The 23,342-nt window shown below is 39.0% G+C and overlaps 1 protein-coding gene across 9 annotated transcripts in view; it reads right to left on the bottom strand.

The window, feature by feature from the left end:
* Positions 1-23,342, bottom strand: part of Grm5 (glutamate metabotropic receptor 5) — a 574,875-nt gene that overhangs the window by 58,934 nt on the left and 492,599 nt on the right. The gene's annotated exons all lie outside the window — the stretch shown is intronic.

The raw sequence follows: 23,342 nt of genomic DNA, 5'->3' as shown, positions 1-23,342 counted from the left end.
GTTTTAGATGATACATGTATATTAGCCAAAAAAGTACTGACTACCTAGGATACAACCTACAGACTATAAGAAGTGTAACAAGCAGAAAGGTCCAAGTGAGGAGGCTTCAATCTTAGAAGGGGGGCAGAAATAATCACTGGAGGTAGAGAGAGGGAGGGGTCTGCATGAGAGAGGGGAGAGGGAGGGGAAAAGGGGAACAGCATTAGATATTCTGGGGTCCAGAAGAGAAGCCTGAGGGCCAAGAGAATGAATGGAAATAAGCAGGTTGGGAGGGTGGGAGGTGGGGAACCCTCTAGAAAGCACCAGAGACTTGGGAGGTGAGAGACTGTCAGGATTCACTGGGGGTGACCTTACCCAAAATGCTCAATACTGGGGAGAGGGAACTTGAAGAATCCACCTTCAGTGGACAGGCAGGGCCTCAAGTGGAGGGACAGGGTGACAACCCACAAACAAAATTTCTGACCCAGAATTGTTCCTGTCTAAAAGAACTGCAGGGACAAAAGTGAAGAAAAAAATGAAGGAAAGGCAGTCCAATCATCAGCCCAACTTGGATCTATCTCATGGGATTGCGGGGCACCAAGGCCTGACACTATTACTGATGCTATGATATGCTCACAAACAGCAGCCTGGCATGGATGTCGTTTGAAAGGCCCCACCAGCTGAACGAGAAGAGGCAGATGCACGCCTAACCATTGGACTGAAGTTGAGGACCTCTGTGGTTGAATTAGGGGAAGGATTGACAAAGCTGAAAGGGAGAGTGAACCCATAGGAAGACCAGCAGACTCAAGTAACCTCGACCCTAGGAAGCTCCCAGAGACTGAGTCAAAAACCAGGCGCATACAAAGGCCGGTCCTAGGCCCCTGGCAATATATAGCATAGGTTTGGCCTCAGTGTGAGAAGATGGGCTTAATCTTTGTAAGACTTGAGGCCCCAGGGAATGGGTTGGTCTGGTGGGAGGGAGCACCCTCTCTGAGGCAAGGGGTCGGAACACGATAAGGAACTTTGGGAGAAGGGATGTGGAGGAGGCAATGACTAGAATGTAAATAAAATAAAATAAAATAAAATAACTTAAAAAAAAGAGTGCTGGCCTTATAAAAACAGAAAAGAAAATATTTAAAAAACAAACTTTGTTTTAGATGTTGTAGATAGGAGGATGCTCCTGAAAACAATGGAAGTTTAAAATTACTTTTATAAAAATCAAACACAAGTACCATTGAAAAATTGGAAGGAACGATACCTTTCTTGCATCATGTATTTCAGGTTTTAGCTAGTTAGGCTACTGTAGGATCAATGGAGGAGTTATGTGCCTGAAACCATCTGCGTACATTATAAAACTGCTTCTACTAAAAAAAACTTTATTAGCATTTTCACAAATTGTTAAGAGATGTAACTTAAACTGCCCCATTCGGGGATCCATCCCTTATGCAGCCACCAAACCCAGCCACTATTGCTGATGCCAAGAAGTGCTTGCAGACAGGAACCTGTTATGGATGTCTGCCAGAGCCTTACAGATACAAATGCGAATGTTTGCAACCAACCAGTGCTTGCAACCAACTACCAGGCTGAGAATGGGGACCCCAATGGATGAATTAGGGAAAGGACTGAAGAAACTGAAGGGATTTGCAGCCCCTCAGGAGGAATAACAAAGTCAACCTACTGCTACCCCCTGCAGAGTTCCCAAGGACAAAACCATCAACCAAAGAGGGACCCATGGCTCCAGCTGCATATGTAGCATAGGACTGCCTTATCTGTCATAAATGGTCCTGTGGAGACTCAATGCCCCAGAGAAGGGGGATTCTAGGGTGATGAGGCAGGAGTGGGTGGGTGGGTGAGCACCCTCAAAGAAGCAGAGGGGAGAGAAGTGGGATAGGGGGCTTTTGGAGGGGAAACCAGGAAGGGGAATAACATTTGAAATGTAAATAAATAAAATAACCAATAAAAAATTTTAAAAAAGAAAAGAAAAAAGATATAACCTACACATTTTGTGACTATTCTAGAGTAAATATAATATACCTGTATAAATTATATACATCTTTAATTTTAAACAAATACAATCTCACTGCTAATGCATAGATATGAACAGAACACTGTTAACCCAGGCACTAAGACCAACAATTACTTAACAGCTGTTGCAGGGTAAAGGACACCACCAATTGAACAAAGCAGCAGCCCATAGAATGGGGAAAGATTTTTCCCAACTCCACATCCAAAGGAGAACTAACAAGCACAATACAATGAACCCAAGAAACTAAATAAAAAGCAAAACTAAACAAAACAGAAAACAAATAAGCCAATTGAAAAAAATGAGCCTCAGTGGTAGAGAATGCCTCACAGAGACTTGATATGCCAGTGTTGGGGGTTACTCAAGGGACCCTCACCCACTAAGGAGATAAGGGAAAGGAGATGGGGAAAGAATTAGGGTTGGGAGTGACCAAGAGCAGAGCAGTGAGTAGGGTGTAAATTGAATAATTAAAAAAATTTAAAAAGAATAAAATGGAATAAAGATCTAAATAGAGAATTCTCAAAGGAGGAAACTCTAATGGCTGGGAAACACATGTTCAACATGCTGAGCTTTGAGGGATATGCAAGTAAGAATTACCTTTAGATTTCATTTTACCCTTGTCAGAGTAATACAGGTAATGATAAATTACAATGATGTTCTAGAAAAAGAGAAATATTCTTCCATTACTTGTGGGAGTTCAAAATTTGACCTCCACTATTTAAGTCAGTACGACTTAGGAAAGATGGAAATGATCTAAATCAATATTCAGCTATACCACTCTTGGGTATATACCCAAAGGTGCTTTATCTTACCATAGGAACACTTGCTCAACCATGTGCATTGCTGTTCTATTCCTAATAATTCCAAATGGGAAATAATCTAGATGTTACTCACAAGAAAAATAGATAAAGAAACTGTGGTACATCTGTACAATGAATTACCACTAGCTATTAAAAAAACTGATGTCATGAAATTTTCAAGCAAATGGACAGAACTCAGAAAAAAAAAATCAACCTGAGTAAGGTAACTCAGACTCAGGAGATAAATATGGTATGTATTTACTTACTTGTGGCTATTAATCATTTAATACATACTGATCAAGCTACAATCTGTGTACCCAGAGAGTTTAGGCATAGAGGAAAGACAGAGTTGCCATTTGAGGCTTGTATGGAAACCTGGTATAATAGAAACTTGCAATCATATATGAAGGCATACTAACAAAAGTCTTGGAATAATGAGGGAGATGGAAGGTCAACTGGTCACCTATTTCGCCAAGTGAAGCTCTTATTCAATTAGATTGTTGGCCTAAAGGGTTCCCTGAAAATCCTCCAGCAATCCAATCAAGACAACAGTCAAGACAGTCGGTTGCTCTCATAAACTGGTCCCATTGCCAAGACAACACTCACAAAGGTCACTGATTATAGAGAGGTTGAGCTATGCCTACATAAAATCCTTGTCTCTGTATTCTAGTGTCTTTGCTGTGTAAAGGTACTCTGCATACTATCAAGATAGGAATATAAACAACAACCCAAATGCAAAATCTTTGATCTACAATCTGGCATTTCTACAAAATAAGTATGCTAGAGCAACGGTGGCACAAATCTTGTAGAAGTAACCAACTAACATCTTCTTTGACTTAAAGCTCCCTCCATGAGATTGAACCTCTATACCTGAAACTGCTTGGGCGACTAATAACCAGAGAATAGATACTCTAGAAATCTATGATAAAATCAAATACAAGTCCAAAAAAACCCTAGTAACTATAAAACGATTCTTAATGATAGTCTGTTCTACTCATAGACCAGTGCCTTATGCAGCCATTATCAGAGAAATTTCCTCCAGCAGCAGATGGGAATAACTACACACATGGACATTATACAGAAAGAAAGAGAGACCTTGAGACACACAATTCCAATGTCTCCATCAAATTCCTACCCTCAGAACTCAGGTAACTCCATAGAAGAGGAGGTAGAAAGACTGTAAGAGCCAGACTGGATGAAGAACAGCAGGAGAAACATGCCCTCCAAAACAACTGAGCAAACTGCATATAAACTCATGGAGACTGAAACAGCAATAACAGGGCCTACATAGATCTACACAAGGTCCTCTGCATATGTACTGTAGTGTTTATTTTTAGTACTTGTATGGGACTCCTGCTTGTGTGAATGAATGGATCTTTGATTCTTTTGCCTTCTCTTCCAGGCCTTTTATTTTACTGTTGCTTTGTCTTGTTTACTCTGAAATGACAGAGTTTTTGTTTTATCTAATTATATTTAATGTTATGAAAAATTATAAAAATATTTTAATTTAAAAATATCATGAGAAGGGTTAAAAGATCAAGCATAATTTGAAGGGAGGACCATCCAGTGACTGGACTAACTTGAGACCCATGGCATAATAGGGTTCCAGCCCTGACACTATTAAAGATATTCTCCTATACTCACAGTCAGGAGCCCAGAATAAATGTCCTAAGAGAGGTTTCATCCAGAAATTGATGGAACCCTAGCCAAAGATTAAGTAGAACTTTTGAAAACCTGTGGAAGAGAGGGGAAAAGGAAAGAAAGAGCCAGGGAGGTCAAGTGCACTGCAAGAAAAACTACATAATCAACTAACCTGGGCCCACAGGGTCTCATAGAGACTGAATTGCCAACCAGAGAGCATGCATGGAACAGACCTAGGCCCTTCACTACATATGTAAGAGTTGTGCAGCTGGATCGTCATGTGGGACTCCTAAAGTGGGAACAAGGGCTGTCTCTGAGCATTGCCTGCCTTTGGATTTCTTTCCTCTAGTTAGACTGCCTTATCTGGTCTTAATAGAAGAAAATGGACCTAGTCTTACTGCAACTTGATACCAAGGCTGGTTGACATTCACTGGAGACCTCCCCTCTTCTGATAATAAGATAAGGAGAGGTGGATGCCAAGAAGTGGGGATGAGGTAGGAGGAAGGGATTGGGAGGAGAGGCGGAAGGGGAAACTGTGATTGAGATATAAGTAAATAATAAAAAAAAATCTCCCCACAAAAATTGTGAATAGTCAGCTCAAAGTAAATATAAGTTATTATTTACATATTTAATTATAAACAAACACATATCTCACTGCTAAGGTGTAAATCTATGTTCATTTTTTAGTGACACATAGTCACATACAATAATTACACATTAAAATAAAAGTGGCTAAGGCTACAGATCAGTTGATAGAATGCTTAGCTAGAATGCACAAAATCACAAATTTGATTTCTAAGCTATATAAACTGTGGACAGTAAGACATGCTTATAATCCCACCAGTGAAGAAGTCTAAGGTCATCATTAATTACATTGTCGGTTGGAGGTAGTTCCTGGGAGACAAAATCCCATCTCAATAAAAAATATTTATTTGCTTAATTAATAAGAGTTTTAAAAATACTACTTTTGATAATTTAGTGTGTCATAGAGTTTTTGCTTATAAATTTTCCCTTATAAAAAGTACTTTTCAAAAGAAAGAATTAATCATTTTTATCTTTATTCTTAAGGAACAATGCATCTATGGCTGTGATTTAACAATGAAGCTCATTGTCAAAAGCAGTTAATTATATAGATGTTGTTTCCTCTGTTATGCATTTTTAGTTTCCACATGTTATTACTAACATCGGGAAAATTCTATGTGATATGAAGCAGGATTCTTTTACAACATAAAGAAGCAACAGAAAAGTTTTCATGTCTAACTTAAGGGCTTTCTATTAATACAGTTCTCTGCTATTCTGCTTTTAATTCCCTTTTATCTAAATGTAATTAGTACCCCAATGTCTAAAATACTTGCACAGGATAGCATTAATCATCATTTTTATGCAAGGTAGATTCTCGAATTCTTCATGTACAATCCATTACCCTTGTGTATGTAACTAATGGCAAGTCATTAACTTTATGTGTTGAGAAACTATGCATAAGATATGACTCTCATGTGTTGTCATTATTTGGACTTTATCTAAATTTATACATTCATATGAATATTGTTTCATTTAATGTGAACCACTTAGAAGGTTTTGTGTGTAGTTAAATGGTAACATCATTGTACAAAGCCCTTTTGTAACTGTACTTCATGAATAGATTAGACTCATTATAAGGTTATGATCAACAAATTTTGCAGTGGAATGACATCCTGGGCTTTTAGCCACAGACACTGCACCACAATCCTTTAAGGAGTGTAACAAAATAAAATTCAATGATATAAACTTAGAGGATTTTGAGGCAGTATGCTGTGGTAGGGAATCAAATATTTTCTTTAAAAAATATCACCTTATAAATATTCAGTATGAATACCAATCCCCATCTGCCTGGTTCTTTCTGCAGAGACAAACTGATAGCTAGTCTGCTCCCCTGAAGAGGCTATATCCTGAGACATACCAAAGGATCCACTACACTCAGCATTTGGTAATAGCCCCCTCCCCAAATCCCGCAGTAGCTTTTGGGGGCCAGTGGACTTGGGGACCCACCATCCCCCAAGACCCCACCTGCTGGATACCAATTCCCTTTCAACTGGCTTACCAGAGGATCCGCTGTACTCAGAACATTTGATAGCATATCCTGAAGCAGACCAGAAGAACCACTGCACTGAAAATATTTGATACCACATCCTGAGGTATCTCAGGGGATCTGCTACACCCAGGGTATCTGACACTAAACTGGAGACTTCCCAGGAGATTCACTGCACCCAGGATACACAGCTTGATGGAATCCCAGAAGTTCCTCTGTACACAGGACAACTGGCCAATTGTCACCACAGTCTGAAGACCTCCCAGAGTTCTGTGGCATGCAAGGCAACTGACTCCAAAGACTGAAAGCCTCCCTGGACTTCTGCTGCACACAAAGAAACAGAAAATGTTGACAACCCCCCTCCCCTGGAGAACAGCTTCACATAGGACAACAGTGTGACTGCTCCTCCTCTGAAGACCCAACAGTCTGAAGGCCTCCCAAGAGATCTACTGCAGCCAAGGCAACAAATCAGCAGATTCTCTGAACCTCTGAATGCTCTCCAGCTGTAAGGTCCCGCAGGAGGTCTGCTACAGTCAGGGCCACAGGCCTACCAGGAAACCAGAGGCAGACTACAGACAAAGTCACCCACCCAGACCAGCAAACACTAGGGATAACCAGATGGTGAGAGGCAAGCACAAGACCATAAGCAACAGAAGCCAACATACGTGGGCATCATCAGAACCCAGTTTTCCTGCCACAGCAAGCCATGAATACACCAACACACCTGAAAATCGGGGAGCTGGCCTAAAGTCCCATCTCATGAAGATAATAGAGTCCTTTAAGGAGGATATGAATAACTTACTGAATGAAATAGAGGAAAACACAGGTAAACAGGTAGAAGCCCTTAAAGAGGGAACAAATAAATCCCTTAAAGAAATACAGAAAGGCACCCAAATCCTGTGGGGAAGAGAGTAGACTACCCAGGAGTGCAGACATCCTGAGGCCACAGGATAGACTGCTACCTCTGCACACTTCAGCCCACATCCTTGGTCCAAGGGGAAACTGCACAGTGCCTCTGGACAGAGGGATATAGGAACAGACAGCCACGGTAACCATGGTTCTGATCTGTGCCCAGGACTGAACTTATCCTGCCAAACGGCTCCCTGCACTCAAATCCTGTGGGGGAGAGAGCTGGAACCTCAGAAGTGTGGATACTCCTGAAAGTCAGAGGAGAATACCCTCCTCCCACAGTCCAGACACAAGAGGGAATTGCATAGTGCCAACTCTGCCTGCTGGGTGCAAGGTCCTACATCAGCAATCAGGGGCAGGACTCTTTGATACCTGCCCCCGCCTAAAGCTGGAAGACAGTCTCCAGGAGTGCTGCCACAGCTGAGAGCAGAGCACCTGTTCTCAGGAAAGGCTGAGGGAAATAGGGAAATAGGGAAACAGGGAAACAGTTCTACAGGAGTGCTGACACTGAGTCCTACAGCAGGGCCAAGTCACTCCCAGAAACAGCAAGACAAGCAAACACCAGAGACAACCCAATGGCTAGAGGCAAGCACAGGAACCTAATCAACAGAAACTAAGACTACTTGGCATCATCAGAGCCTAGTTCTCCCACCAAAGAAAATACTGGATCTCCAAACACACCAGAAAAGCAAGATTTAGATTTGAAATAACATTTTTTTGATAATGATGGAGGACTTAGAGGAAGACATAAAGAAGGCCCTTAGAGAAAAGCAGGAAAACACAAGTAAACAAGTAGAAGCCCTTAGAGAGGAAACACAAAATCCCTGAAAGAATTACAGGAAAACACAACCAAACAGGTGAAGGAATTGAAAATGGAAATAGAAACAATAAAGAAAGCACGAAGGGAAACAACCATGGATATAGAAAACCAAAGGAAGAGACAAGGAGTCATAGACACAAGCATCACCAACAGAATACAAGAGATAGAAGAGAAAATCTCAGGGGCAGAAGATACCATAGAAAAACATCAACACAACTGTCAAAGATAATGTAAAACGCAAAAAGCTCCTAGCCCAAAACATACAGGAAGTCCAGGATACAATGATAAGAATAAACCTAAGGATAATAGTTATAGAAGAAAGCGAAGACTCCCAACTTAAGGGGCCAGTAAATATATTCAACAAAATTATAGAAGAAAACTTTTCTAACCTAAAGAAAGAGATTCCCATAAACATACAGGAAGCCTATAGAACTCCAAATAGTTTGGACCAGAAGAGAAATTCCTCCCGTCCCATAATAGTTAAAACAGTAAATGCAGAAAACAAAGAAAATATTAAAAGCAGTAAGGGAAGGTCAAGTGACATACAAAGGCAGACCTATGAGAATTACACCAGACTTCTCACCAGAGACTCTGAAAGCCAGAAGATCCTGGACAAATGTCATACAGACCTTAAGAGAACACAAATGCCATCCCAGGTTGCTGTATTCAGCAAAACTTTTAATTAACATAGATGGAGAAACCAAGATATTCTGTGACAAAACCAAATTTACGCAATATCTTACTACAAATCCAGCTCTACAAAGGATAATAGATGGAAAACTCCAACACAAAGAGAGAAATTATACCATACAGAAAGCAAGAATATAATTTGCTTGCAATGAAACCAAAAGAGAGACAAACAAACATGATTCCACCTCTAACAACAAAAATAACAGGAAGCAACAATCATTATTCCCTAATATCTCTCAACATCAACAGACTCAATTCCCCAATAAAAAGACATAGACTAACAGATTGGATTCTTAAAGAGGACCCAGCATTTTGCTGCATCCAGGAAACACACCGCAGAGACAAAGACAGAAGCAACCTCAGAATAAATGGTTGGAAACAATTTTCCAAGCAAATGGCCCAAAGAAACAAGCTGGAGTTGCCATTCTAATATCAAATAAAATTGACTTTCAACCAAGAGTCATTAAAAAAGATAAGGAAGGACACTTTGTATTCATCAAAGGAAAAATGCACCAAGATGAACTCTCAGTCCTAAACATCTATGCTCCAAATGCAAGGGCACCTACAGTCATAAAATAAACCTTTCTAAAGCTCAAAGCACACATTGCACCTCACATGATAATAGAAGGAGATTTCAACACCCCACTTTCATCACTGGACAGATCATGGAAACAGAAATTAAACAGAGATGTAGAGAAACTAACAGAAGTTATGAACCAGTTGGATTTAACAGATATTTATAGAACATTCCATCCTAAAACAAAAGGATATTTCTTCTTCTCAGTACCTCATGGTACCTTCTCCAAATTGACCATATAATTGGTCACAAAACAGGCCTCAACAGATACAGGAAGATAGAAATAATCCCATGCATCCTACCAGATCACCACGCACTAAGACAGGTCTTCAATAACAACCATAATGACAGAAAGCCCAAATATTCATGGATGTTGAACAATGCTGTACTCAATGACAACTTGGTCAAGGAAGAAATAAAGAAAGAAATTAAAGACTTCTTAGAATTTAATGAAAACGAAGATACAACATTCCCAAACTTATGGGACACAATGAAAGTGGTACGAAGAGCAAAACTCATAGCTCTGAGTGCCTGCAAGAAGAAACAGGAGAGAGCATATGTCAGCAGCTTGACAGCACACCTTAAAGTTCTATAACAAAAAGAAATAAATAAACCCAAGAGGAGTAGAAGGCAGGAAATAATCAAACTCAGAGCTGAAATCAACCAAGTAGAAATGAAAAGGACTATACAAAGAATCAACAAAAGAAGCAGCTGGTTCTTTGAGAAAATCAACAAGATAGATTAAACCCTTAGCCAGACTAACCAGAGGTCACAGAGAGTGTGTCCAAATTAAGAAAATCAGAAATGAAAAGGGAGACATAACAACAGAATCTGAAGAAATTAAAAAATTCATTAGATCCAAATACAAAAGCCTATATTCAACAAGACTGGAAAATCTGGAGGAAATGGACAATCTTCTAGATAGATACCAGGTACCAAAGTTAAATCAGAAACAAATAAATCATCTAAACAACCCCATTATCCTGAAAAAAAAGAAGCAGTTGTTAAAAGTCTCCCAACCAAAAAGAGCCCAGGTCCAGATGGGTTCAGTGCAGAATTCTATCAGACCTTCATAGAAGACCTCATACCAATACTATCCAAACTATTCCACAAAATTGAAACAGACAGAGCACTACAAAATTCCTTCTATGAAGCCACAATTACTCTTATACCAAAATCACACAAAGACCCAACAAAGAAAGAGAACTTCAGACCAATTTCCTTTATGAATAGCGACGCAAAAATACGCAGTAAAATTCTTGTAAACTGAATCCAAGAACACATCAAAATGATCATCCATCATGATCAAGTAGGCTTGATCCCAGGGATGCAGGGATATGAAAATCCATGAACGTAATCCACTACATGAACAAACTCAAAGATAAGAACCACATGGTGATTTCATTAGATGCTGAGAATGCATGTGACAAAATTCAAAACCCCTTCATGATAAAAGTACTGAAAAGAATAGTAATTCAAGGCCCATATCTAATCATAGTAAAAGCAATATACAGCAAACCAGTAGGTAACATCAGACTAAATGGAGAGAAACTTGAAGGAATCCCACTAAAATCAGGGACTAGATAAGGCTGTCCACTCTCTCCCTACCTATTCAATATAGTACTTGAAATCCTAGCCAGACCAATCAGACAGGGAAAGGAGGTCAAAGGGATACAAATTGGAAGGGAAGAAATCAAAATATCACTATTTGCAGATGATATGAGAGTGTATTTAAGTGATTCCAAAAGTTTCACCAGAGAACTACTTAACCTGATAAACAAAACGGCAACCAAGAGATTGGGAAAAGATCTTTACGAATCCTACATTTAATAGAGTTCTAATATCCAAAATATACAAAGAACTCAAGAAGATAGACTCCAGAGAGCCAAGTCACCCTATTAAAAAATGGGGTGCAGAACTAAACAAAACATTCTCAGCTGAGGATTATTGAATGGCCAAAAAGCACCTAAAGAAATGTTCAATATCCTTAGTCATCAGAGAGATGCAAATCAAAACAACCCTGAGTTTCCACCTCACACCAGTCAGAATTGCTAAGATAAAAAACTCAGGTGACAGCAGATGCTGGCGAGGATGTGGAGAAAGAGGAACACTCCTCCATTGCTGGTGGGATTGCAGACTGGTACAACCATTCTGGAAATCAGTCTGGAAGTTCCTCAGAAAATTGGACATTGAACTGCCTAAGGATCCAGCCATACCTCTCTTGGGCATATACCCAAAAGATGCCCCAACATATAAAAAAGACATTAACATAATCTAACATATAAGCAAACTCAAGTAAAATAATCCCATGATCATCTCTTTTTTCCCATCTTTATTAACTTGGGTATTTCTTATTTACATTTCAATTGTTATTCCCTTTCCAGGTTTCCAGGCCAACATCCCCCTAACCCCTCCCCCTCCCCTTCTATGTGGGAGTTCCCCTCCCCATCCTCCCCCCATTACCGTCCTCCCCCCAACAATCATGTTCACTGGGGGTTCAGTCTTGGCAGGACCAAGGTCTTCCCCTTCCACTGGTACTCTTACTAGGCTATTCATTGCTACCTATGCGGTTGGAGCCCGGGTCAGTCCATGTACAGTCATTGGGTAGTGGCTTAGTCCCTGGAAGCTCTGGTTGGTTGGTATTGTTGTTCATAGATGGCTCAGCCATTAAAGGGTAGGCTCACAACCAAAAATATAAGAGAGATCATCTCTTTAGATGCCGAAAAAGGATTTGGCAAAATACAATACCCCTTCATGTTAAAAGTATTGGAGAGATCAGGAATTCAAGGCCCATACCTAAACATAATAAAAGCAATTTACTGCAAACTAACAGTCAATATCAAATTAAATGGAGAGATACTTGAAGCAATCCCACAAAAATCAGGACAAGACAAGGATGCCCACTCTCTTCATATGTATCCAACATAGTACTTGAAGTACTAGCTATAACAATAAGACAAAAAAAAATAAAAAAGATCAACTGGCAAAGAAGAATTAAACAGAATGAAATAGGTATCCCTATTTGCAGATGATATGATAGTCTACATAAGCGACCCCAAAAATTCTACCAGAGAATTTCTCCAGCTGATAACTTCAGCAAAGTGGCCAGATATAAAATTAACTCATACAAATCAGTACCTTTCTTTATACAAATGATAAACAGGCTGAGAACGAAGTTAGTGAAACAATTCCCTTCATAATAGCTACAGATAACACAAAATATCTTGGGTTAACTCTAACCAAACAAATGAAAGATCTTTATGATAAGAACTTCAAGTATATCAAGAAAGAAAATGAAGAAGATCTCAGAAGATAGAGAGATCGGGAAATTTCCTAAACAGAGTTCCAATGGCTCATGCTCTAAGATTAAGAATTGATAAAGGGGACCGCATGAGGCTAGCTTCTGTAAGGAAAAGGACATAGTCAATAAGAAAAATTGGCATCCTACAGATTGGGAAAAATCTTTACTAATACCATATCCAATAGAGATTTACTATCCAAAATATATAAAGAACTGAAGAAGCTAACCACCAAAAAAACCCAATCAAAAAATGAGGTATAGAACTAAACTAAGAATTCACAACTGAGGAATCTCTCATGGCTGAGAAGCACCTAAAGAAATGTTCAAAGTCCTTAGTGATCAGAGAAATGCAAATCAAAATGACCCTGAGATTCCACCTTATATCAGTCAGAAGTGCAAAGATCAAAACCTCAGGTGACAACACATGTCGGCGAAGATGTAGAGAAAGAGGAACACTCTTCTATTGTTAGTGGGATTGCGAACTGGTACAACCACTCCGGAAATAAATCTGGAGGTTCCTCAGAAAATTGGAAACAGATCTACCTGAAGACTCAGCTATATACCATGTTGGGCCTTTACTCAAAAGATGCCCTACCATGCCACAGGGGCACATGTTATGCTATGTTCAAAGCAGCTTTATTTGTGATAACCAGAAGCTGGAAACAACCCAAATGTCCCATGACAGAAGAATGGATACAGAAAATGTGGTTCATGTACACAATGAAATACTACTCAGCTATTAAAAACAAGGACATCCTGAATTTTGCAGACTAATGGATGGAACTAGACAATATCATCCTGAGGTAACTCAGACCCAAAAGAGCATGCATGGTATGAGCTCACTAATAAGTGGATATTAGTCCCCCCACCCTTCAGAATACCCAAGATACAGTCCACAGAACTCAAAAAGTCAACAAGCTGAAGGGCCCAAGGGACGAATCCTCAGTCCCACTTGGGTGGGAAAAGAAAGCAACCGCAAGAGGGAAAGGAGGGATGGAGGCAGGGAGAGAGGAGGGAAAGGAAATGGGGGAGGGAAAGAGGGGAACATGATCTGATATTGGCTGGGGCAAAGGACTGAAGCTCTGAGGTACAGCAGAAAGAATAAAAACAGGCTACCTCTGGAGGAAGGAGGTTAGGAGGACACTCTAGAATATACTAGAGACCTGGGAAGTGAGAGATCCTCAGAATTCAAAGGGAAGACCCTAGATAACATGCCCTACAGTGGGGAGAGGGAATTTATTGAACCCACCTCCAGCAGAAACAAAGGGCATCAAGTGAGGGATGGGGTTGCCATTCCATAGTCAAATCTCTGATTCATAATTTCTCCTGTCTGAAATAAAAGCAGGTATGGAAATGGAGAACAGCCTGAAGAAAAGATCGTCCAGTGACAGGCCCAAATTGGGATCCAGCTCAAGGGGAGGTCCCAAGACCTGGCACCATTACTAAGGCCGTGGGGCATTTACAAAACTTGACCCATCGTGACTGCCCTCCAAAGACCCATCAAGCAGCTGAAAGGGTCAGATACAGATATGTGTGCCCAACCAACGAACAGAAGCTGCTGACCCCTCTGATTGAATTAGGAAGAAGCTGGAGGAAGCTAAGGAGGAGAGCAACCCTGCAGGGGGACCAGCAGTCTCAACTAACCTGGACCCCTGAGATCTCTTAGACACTGGATCACCAACTAGGCAGCAAACACAAGCTGAGATGAGGCCTCCAACACGTTAAAGCAGAGGACTCCCGGGTCTGGGTTGAGTCGGAGAAGATGTAACTAATCCTTGAGACTGGAGGTCCCGGGAAGTTTAGAGGTCAAGTGGTGTGGGTGGAGTGGGGACATCCTTGAGGAGACTGAGGGTGATGGTGGTGAGGTGGCATGGGATATGGAACAGAGTCGGGGCCGGGAGGGGAATAAAATCTGGAGTGTTTCAATCAATCAATCAATCAATCAATCAATCAATCAATAATAAAAAAATATTCAGCAAACATTATAGACTTTTTCAAAAAGAGTGAGTTTTTTTTGCTATTTCTCCCCAATCTTTCCCACTCTGTCCTTCCCTGTGTGTTCTTACCTTTATCCTCTCTGTTTTCCTCTTTCTCTGCACCTTTTTCTCCCTTCTCATGGTTGCCTGTCTAGTCTCATAATCTGTAGCCCTCATTATATTACTTCTTTTAGTTTTGGAGATACTAACATTCCACCATTCCCCCTCTCCTTTCCTCCCTCAAACCCTCTTATATGCCCATCCTTGCCTTCTTTCAAATCCATGCTATCTTTTTCACTAATTGCTGTTTTACACACACACACACACACACACACACACACACACACACACACTCTCCAAGGTACATAAATACCTTCCCAGTATGTATAATGTTACTTACATGGATGCATTCAGAACTGATCATTTGCTATTAGATAATCAGTTGGTGTGCTCTTTCCTGGAAAGACTATTTTTCTTGCTCCCAGCATTCCCTTAATTGACTAAATTTCTTTGTGTGGTGTTGTAGCCGTGTATGTTTTCACCTGTTTACTTTAGCATACCCATTGCTATCCTTAATTACATACATGCAAGCACTGAAGGCGTTCATATACATATAATATATAAGGTCTGCATAGGAGAGAGAATGCACAGCTTTTGTCTTTCGAAGAGTAGGTCACCTTGCTTAATATATTCATTTTCAGTTTTATCAACTCTCTTGATATTTTCATTTAGTAAAGAGCTGAGTAAAATTCCATTTTGTGTATATGCCACATTTTCATTATTGATTCATCTGTCAATAGACATGTAGTTTGGTTTCATTTTCTTGTAATTGTGAATAGAATAGCAATAAACAAAGATGAGCGAATGCCTCCACCATATGACAGGGAGTCATTTGGGAATATGCCCAGGAGTGATACACAATTATTATTTTGAATAAGCAACATGCATAGCTCCACACAACTACTTTTTAGTCCTTGATCAACAATTCTGTGATAGGATTTTCAAGGTGACTATTCACAAACTGAATGACTAGCTCACATGCTAAAACCAAGATATGAACACCATGTCATTGTTTTAGGTCTTCTATAGATGAAGTTGGGATTAAGCTTAAAGATTAAGTTGGGAATGGAGGAAGTAATATAGTAGAGGAAATGAAAGATGGGACATGAAGAAAATAGTGCTAGGGCCACTAAAAAAGGGCATTTAGAGATAAGGACAAAACTCACAGTCATTAGTTACTTCAATATAATGAACTGTGAGGACATTTTGTAACTATTATTGAGAGAAATTTTAAGACAGTGAGACAGAGGATTCAATGAATTGGTTCTAATGAATTGATAGCAGTTCTATTAAGTAAGGTAAGACCTGTTAAAATTACCAAAACATATTATAGTGCTGCTGTATATCTCCAGCTTGGATGTGTTCTGTTTTTATATATCTATGGTCAGGTGAGCATGTGGAAACAGGCTAGGCTATAGCTAATTTAAAATGATCTGGTTTTAGTTCAAAAGATAATCATATGAATTAATTGGTGAAACAATGTATAGACACAGAAGAGGGCAGAGCCTAGCATTAAGGAAAGGAAGGTGAAGCAGGATCTATAAGGAATGGTCTACAACTGACTGAACAGGAAGAAAGTTTGATGTCAAAGGAAAGTTGTTTATTATGTGGCCCACTCTAGCCTCCTACAGCAACATCACTTCAGTTTCTTTTTCAGTTTTCACCTCCCCCACAAACTTACTGGAGTTTCAAGTTGCAGATTTGGGGGTATGTCTTCTAATTGTATGCCATATTTTTACCCTTTTCTACCATGAGATCTATCTATCTATCTATCTATCTATCTATCTATCTATCTATCTATCTATCTATCTGTCTGTCTGTCTGTCTGTCTGTCTGTCTGTCTGTCTATCTATCTGTATTTATTGTGTCCTTTCTAATATGGGACATGTTCCACCAAATTTCAGCAAATCATAAAGTAATACAAACTCTACTACAAGATACATTTAAATTCACAATGATTATAATCCCTACTATGTATATTGGTCTGCAAATGTCTAAAAAGCCGTATTTTTACTTTTTTTCTAATTTTTTGGTATTTTTTAATAGTGGTTTGGTTTTTATGCTTATTTCATTCTCAGTATAAGGAAGTAGTTGCACATCTTAAGGACATTAAGAGTGTGGAGTGCATATATTTTATAGTTTGTTTACACCTTCTGTGAGTTTATTAATTTAGTACATATTATCACATTTTAGGATTACTATTCTTCATCATTGGCATGGAGTTCCCTGTGTTTTATTATTTCCTAACAGTAGGAAATAATAAGGTCTTAGCTAAGAAAACAATGGCCAGTATCTGACATGACTTCTGTGCTTCCTGACTTTTTCTTTTATTGTATCTGGCCCACAATTTTCCTTTTCACTACAAAAACACATCTTTTCACACCTTAAACTGAAAACACAACAGCTTGTTCAAGGAAAGAAGCTGCCAGAATAGTATCATCCACATTCATTGTGTGATCCCACTACCGTGTTCCTAGATCTCATAATGGGATCAATGACTTAGTGATCTTTGGAGCCCCTAAAGATGAGGCGTCTGCTCACTCACAGCTGGTGCTCACTTCACATTTAGATAGCACATCTACACAATGTTCCTGAGCTTAACAGTTCCTCGACAGATACATCTGCAAGCCCTATTCCAACTGCCTGTTCAGGCTGAGCAAATAAGAGACAGATGCCAATGTACTTCTCCAAATCAGAAAAAGCAGGGGCACCTTAACAATCTCTGCAACTCCTGTGCATTTCTAGTGAAAGAAGTTTATTCTGAAAATGACTGAGAATGAGTTGCATGTATCCTCAACTGATACATAGACCATAAGAAAACCAGAATGGGATATCGAAGCCATCTCTCAACACACAGCAATGGATATCTGCTGAGTACAGAATGCTGATTGATGACTTAAATATCATCTTTGTTTTCATATTTCTACCAATATGCCATGTGTTATCTATTCCTCTTTCTTTACCTTTCAAATTTGATATACAGGATGTTGGTATGAGATCTTGGGGATGCTTGAAATTGTTTCTGAAGTAAAGACATCCCCCAATCTTTCTATGTTTATTATTCCCTTGAATCAGATGATATTTTCAACTCTTTCATAGTTCAGATGAATTGGAAATATTTTACAAGTTAATAAAATTTTAGTACATCATTTTATCTATTGCACATACTAACAATTTCAATCTGTTTTTTTTATATAAGCAGAAGTTTGTCAAATTTGTCTTCTTTACCTGATCGTCATTGCTTGATGTTAATTATGAAGTTTGTCTTTTGCCTACTAGTGATATCTTTATATACTGAAAATCATTCTGATGTTTAGCATAGCAACTCATAAATTAATATTTACCTTAAAAAGTATGCAATAATCATCCTGACGACTGGAAAAAGTCATTTTCTCTCCCATCTAGAAGGTCTGAGGTACACAGCTATTATGTACTACTATAGACGAAAGTATGAATTCCATTACTACAGTTGGATTTTATGTGCAAGATTACACTCAGAAATGTCAAGGCTAGGTAGGAAGCTCATAGGCTTTGTTAGAAATGTTTTATATTAGAAACAGTCATTACCCATTTTATAAATGTTTTATCATTTATTAATCTCACTTGGAAAACATCAAGGAATCTGGACAGTTCATTTCTTGTATTCCTATTTGCATCGAACCATTCTTCTCCTTCTCTTCCCCCTCCTTCCTCGTCTTCTCTGTCTCTTTGTATAAATATACATATGCATATGCATATACATATATATGTGTGTGTTATGGTATGTATGATATGTATGCATGCAATTGTAGATTCAGGAAGACTCATACCCACATGTAAATATGCAGAGGTCAGAGGAATACTTATAGTGTCTTCTTTACTCTTCTCAACCTTATTCTCTTGAGACAAGATCTTTTATTAAGCTGGAAGTTTGCCCCTTTTGTTAACCTGCCTGGTCAGTCAGCTTCTCAAATCCAGTTTTTTTCCATCTACTTCCTCAATGCTGTGGTTACAGGCATGTGAAATTATTCCTGTTTTCTTAATGTAGGTACAGCGGAGTTGACTGAGTTTCTGAAGGGAGGACTTCCCCAATCTTTCTGTTTATAATTCAGTCAGCCTCAGATGATATTTCAACCCTTTTATAGTTCATGCTTACAGAGCAAGTGTTCCTATCCACTAAACTATCTCCTCAGTTCAGAAGTTAATCTCTGATAAAAAACCACTTACTTAAATAATTTGGATCCATTCTTTCTGGCAAAGGTCAGTTAATTGCAACACTTTAAAACTTTAAACAGCTACCCAAATCCCAAGTCTTCTTCAGCATAGGCACAGAAGCTTACTGGTTTATTCATTACAGGAAACAAGACATGCCATGGGGCTGGCAAGGAGACTCAGAGGGTAAGGGAGCTTGACCAAAAGCATGATGAACTGTGTTCAATCCTCAGTACTCACATTACATCTGTAATCTAATTTATGTAACTTAAATATGTAATTTAAATAGCATGCCACAAATAAAAATGTAATCTCTACCTGAAACGTTAGGAATGTTTTTATCAGTACCTACTCCAATCACAAGTGGGTTTACTCTCCTTTGCCAAAGTGAAAGGAGGAACTAACACTGTTTTTGAGTTTCAGGAAATATCAGATCCTATCACAGAAGCAGAAGAGAATTTTCATACAGACAATAAACTGTAATTGCCTTTAGTTCACAGAGGGGTCATATGGAGTAAAATGTGATGACAAGCCTAGGCTGGGATCAAAACCTTCATGTTAGTCATTTACTTACTTATTTAGTTATTTTACATCCATTGGAGGAAATAATTTTATCATGTACTCCTCAGAAGGTGGTCCTGAGGCTACTTAGTAAGAAAAATATATCACAATCAATTGCAGTGTCTGTACTGGGAAAGGGGGATCTAGTGGTCACATGCCTGATGGTTTGTACTGTAGCATAAGTTCGTGCTTTTTTTGTTACCATATTTTCAATTCCCTTTACATTCCAATCTATGCCCACCTCTCAGTCTCCTCTGTCCCTACTTTCCCTCCCCTTCTCCTCTCAGAGGTTGAAGCCACCACCCCCTACCTCGAGTATCCACCCTTTGCCCCCTCATCCTGGCACATCATGTCTCTTCAGTGCTAAGCACAACCTCTTCCACTGAGGGCAGACAAGGCAGCCCAGCTAAGGCAACATATTTCAAAGACAGGCAACAGCTTTAAGGGTAGCTCCACCCCACCCCCAATCCTGCCCCCACTCTGCCCCTAAGGGATTTCTTTGCTTCAAACTTTTAGGCAGTTTCACCCTGCTCTTTGTATCCTGAAGGTGGCTGGCCAGAGATATAGGCTAGAAAATTACGACTCTTGTGCCCCGACAGTTTTGTAGCATAGAACACCCATAACAAAGAAGAACAAAGAGGAACATGGTCCACGTTGTTTCCCAGTAGCCTAACAGCCACACATTCATCCTTGAAGAATTTCATCCCCATCATACTTTACTGCATACCCATTGCTTTAGCTTCTCTTAATAAAGCTCCCTGGAAGAGCTGAAAAACCTAGAGCTGATTTTTTTTTGTTATTTTTTTATACCTTATATTTTATAGGAAGGTCTAAAATTTTGTACTAGGATTTATTTCACAATTAAAACATAAAGACTGATATAATAGCATTGCAGAATGCTGAAGGGAAGGCTTATCCCAGACCACATTTGCAGAGAGCAGCTTTGAAAAATATGACTTGGGGTCACACTGCTGTAGCAGAGTCAGGGTGGAAGAACGCAGCACATGATTCCCTGACAAAAACATCATAAGTGTGGCTGAAGCATTCCTCCCCTCTCTATTCCCCCCTTAATTCTTGTCACAGCTAGCTCCTCATTATTCTTCCATTCTGTAGATCCTCTCACAAAATGACTTTGAAGATTCCCTATGCCTGAGTGAAAAGTACCCCCACCCCAAGAGATCATAGGTCTCTCTGGTCTGTGCTGATGTTTGCTGGACTGTGTCATAAGAAGGCTGAGAAATATAAGAACAGAGACTTTCTTTGCTATTGCTTTACTGGTAGTACTGAAGACCATGCCTGATGTACTATTCTCAGGAGGCTAGGAGAGATGACTGATACCATCAGAGAAAAGATCACGTGAGGAATAAGAAGACATACATTTCATTTTCAGCAAGCATCTGAGTTATAAGTTATGAGTATTTTACTGTCCTTTTTTTGTCCCCAGACATAAAACAGATACAATAAAGAATTTCATTAGCTATAATGAACATTGGAATCTGTGAAAATCCTTAGGGTTAGTATTCATTGTACTCATGGGCCAGTACAACAACCTACAGAAGACTAGTGAAGCAAGTTCACAAGAATGAATCTACACAATCCTTAAAGTTACTTTAGTATTTCACTGAAACAAACATCGAAATCTTCCCTTAATATCCACAGAGTTCCTGATTTACATATATTATACCTACCTTTTATAACCTGGCAGAATGGTGGTCAAGATACTTTCCTGTATTTTCAGTCAGATTCATGAAATCATTTTTTAAATTGAGTTGACCCCTAATAAGTAATTTCTTCAGTGGTTGGTTTTCCCTCCCAATATTCAAAGGCTTCCTGACTTTCTGATGCAGATTTTTGGCAGACACTTTCTAAGCCAAAAGTACTCTTCTGTACTCACATACCCTAGATTTTCTTTCCCTTTGAGGAATGCTAGGACTTTTATGGGCCTCAGCTTATATAACTTTTCTTAAGACTGTTTACAAAATCACAGGCATTTGCTTGCACAAATGTTCTTTCCTGCGTTTCTTCCCAAGACTACTAGTTTCTAATTTTTAAGTCATATAATTTTATAAGTACTTCCCAAGTGAGCTACTGTACGATTTAACTAAATAAAATGTGTGGTTTTTATTACAGAAAGAAAATATGGAACCAACCCACCAAACACATAAGAAAGACACACATGAGAAAAGATGATTTTACTTAATCACTAAACGATGGGAAATTTTTCACAGAACACAACTAGAACATGTATTCTGAATTCAATATGCATTATTGAGCATGACCTCCATTTAAGGTAATGAGGCTGCACTGTGGTGATGTAGAAGAAGTAATTTATTTCTTTAGAGAATCCACCTGATGCTCGGCTTTATGATCTCTGGACTGGACACTCTCCCACGTGCTTTAGGGGTATTAATACCGTCAATACAACATTATTAGGAGGTGTGAGGCATTATTTTTAATTCAGAACAACTAAAAGGAACTTGAGAAAAAGAAATATAAACATTGAAAGAGTTGAAAAGATACAAGTCAAAGAGTCAAAATGTGGAGACAAGAAAAGGGATCACTTTACAGCACAGACACAGTCAGCAGAAAACTAGATGGGCGGCTTAGATGGGAAGTCACCGAGTTCAGGGATTGTTGTGATGTCTGTGCAAAACAATATCAGACTTCAACAGTGGCAGAATGATTATGTAATGAGGGAAAGGAAGAAAGGAGAGATAGGCACATAAAACAAAAATGATTCAATGTCTGCTAAGTTGCCTCTGTTTTATTATACTGGCCTATGCTGTAGCAGGGTAAAGACAGGCTGATATATCTTCCTGACCTCCTTACATATAAGTAGCTTCAAGAAAATGATATTATATTATCTTCAGCTGTAAGTACAAGGATGCATAACACTCTGCATTTTTCACTCCAGTTACTGCAGTCTTTAAAGCCATGCAAAGATAGGAAGCAGTTACCTCTTTCAAATCACTGGTAATATGCTAATAATTTATGAAGCCTTCCCCAAGTTGGTTAAATAATGTAGAATTAAGCACTAACTTACAATATTTTATGTCCTTTGGAAGAAATGTGATAATTTATTTTCAGTAGGCTATGAAATTGAGATCAATGAAGCCACATTGTTTTCTGTAATTTGACCATATCAGATTGGTTTTAACCACAGTGCTATTGTTCTTGCCAAACCACAGATTGATCATCCAAAAGAACACTGTGGATGTTTCTCACTGCTGTGTTTCTAACAGGATTCAAAGTTATTCATGGTTTCCTTTAGAACCATTTCAGGGAAATTCCATTGAATACGGACCTTTCAGCGACTTTTCTCCCCAGAGTAAGTGATATTTAGAGGTGTACATGTATCTTAGTTTATTAGTTATTACTTTCCAGTTGGAAATTGTTTATAAATTGATAAAAGTTGAGACACTGGAAGGATCACAAGGCAATTTACGTCTTTACCACAGGAGAGCTGTGGCATTTCATCAAAGACAAAACATTGTTCTTATCATCATTACGGGGAATAACTTTATCACTCTCATTATTGGAAAAGAACCAGTGTCTCCTACATTTTTAAACCATCCACTTCAGTTATCGTTTTCAAAATTTTAATAGAAGACTTATGGCAGTAATAATAGTTACAAACTATTTGTATTCTATTTAGTATATCCTTTGAACAAGTTATTATTACCTTCACTTAGTGTAAAAGCAAGCTGATAGTAAAAAATGAAACACAATTATTTGCTTGATGTCAC

This window comes from Rattus norvegicus, chromosome 1 (genome assembly GCF_036323735.1).
Source record: "Rattus norvegicus strain BN/NHsdMcwi chromosome 1, GRCr8, whole genome shotgun sequence".
Taxonomy (NCBI): Eukaryota; Metazoa; Chordata; class Mammalia; order Rodentia; family Muridae; genus Rattus; species Rattus norvegicus.
This window is presented reverse-complemented; position numbering and strand designations above follow the sequence as displayed.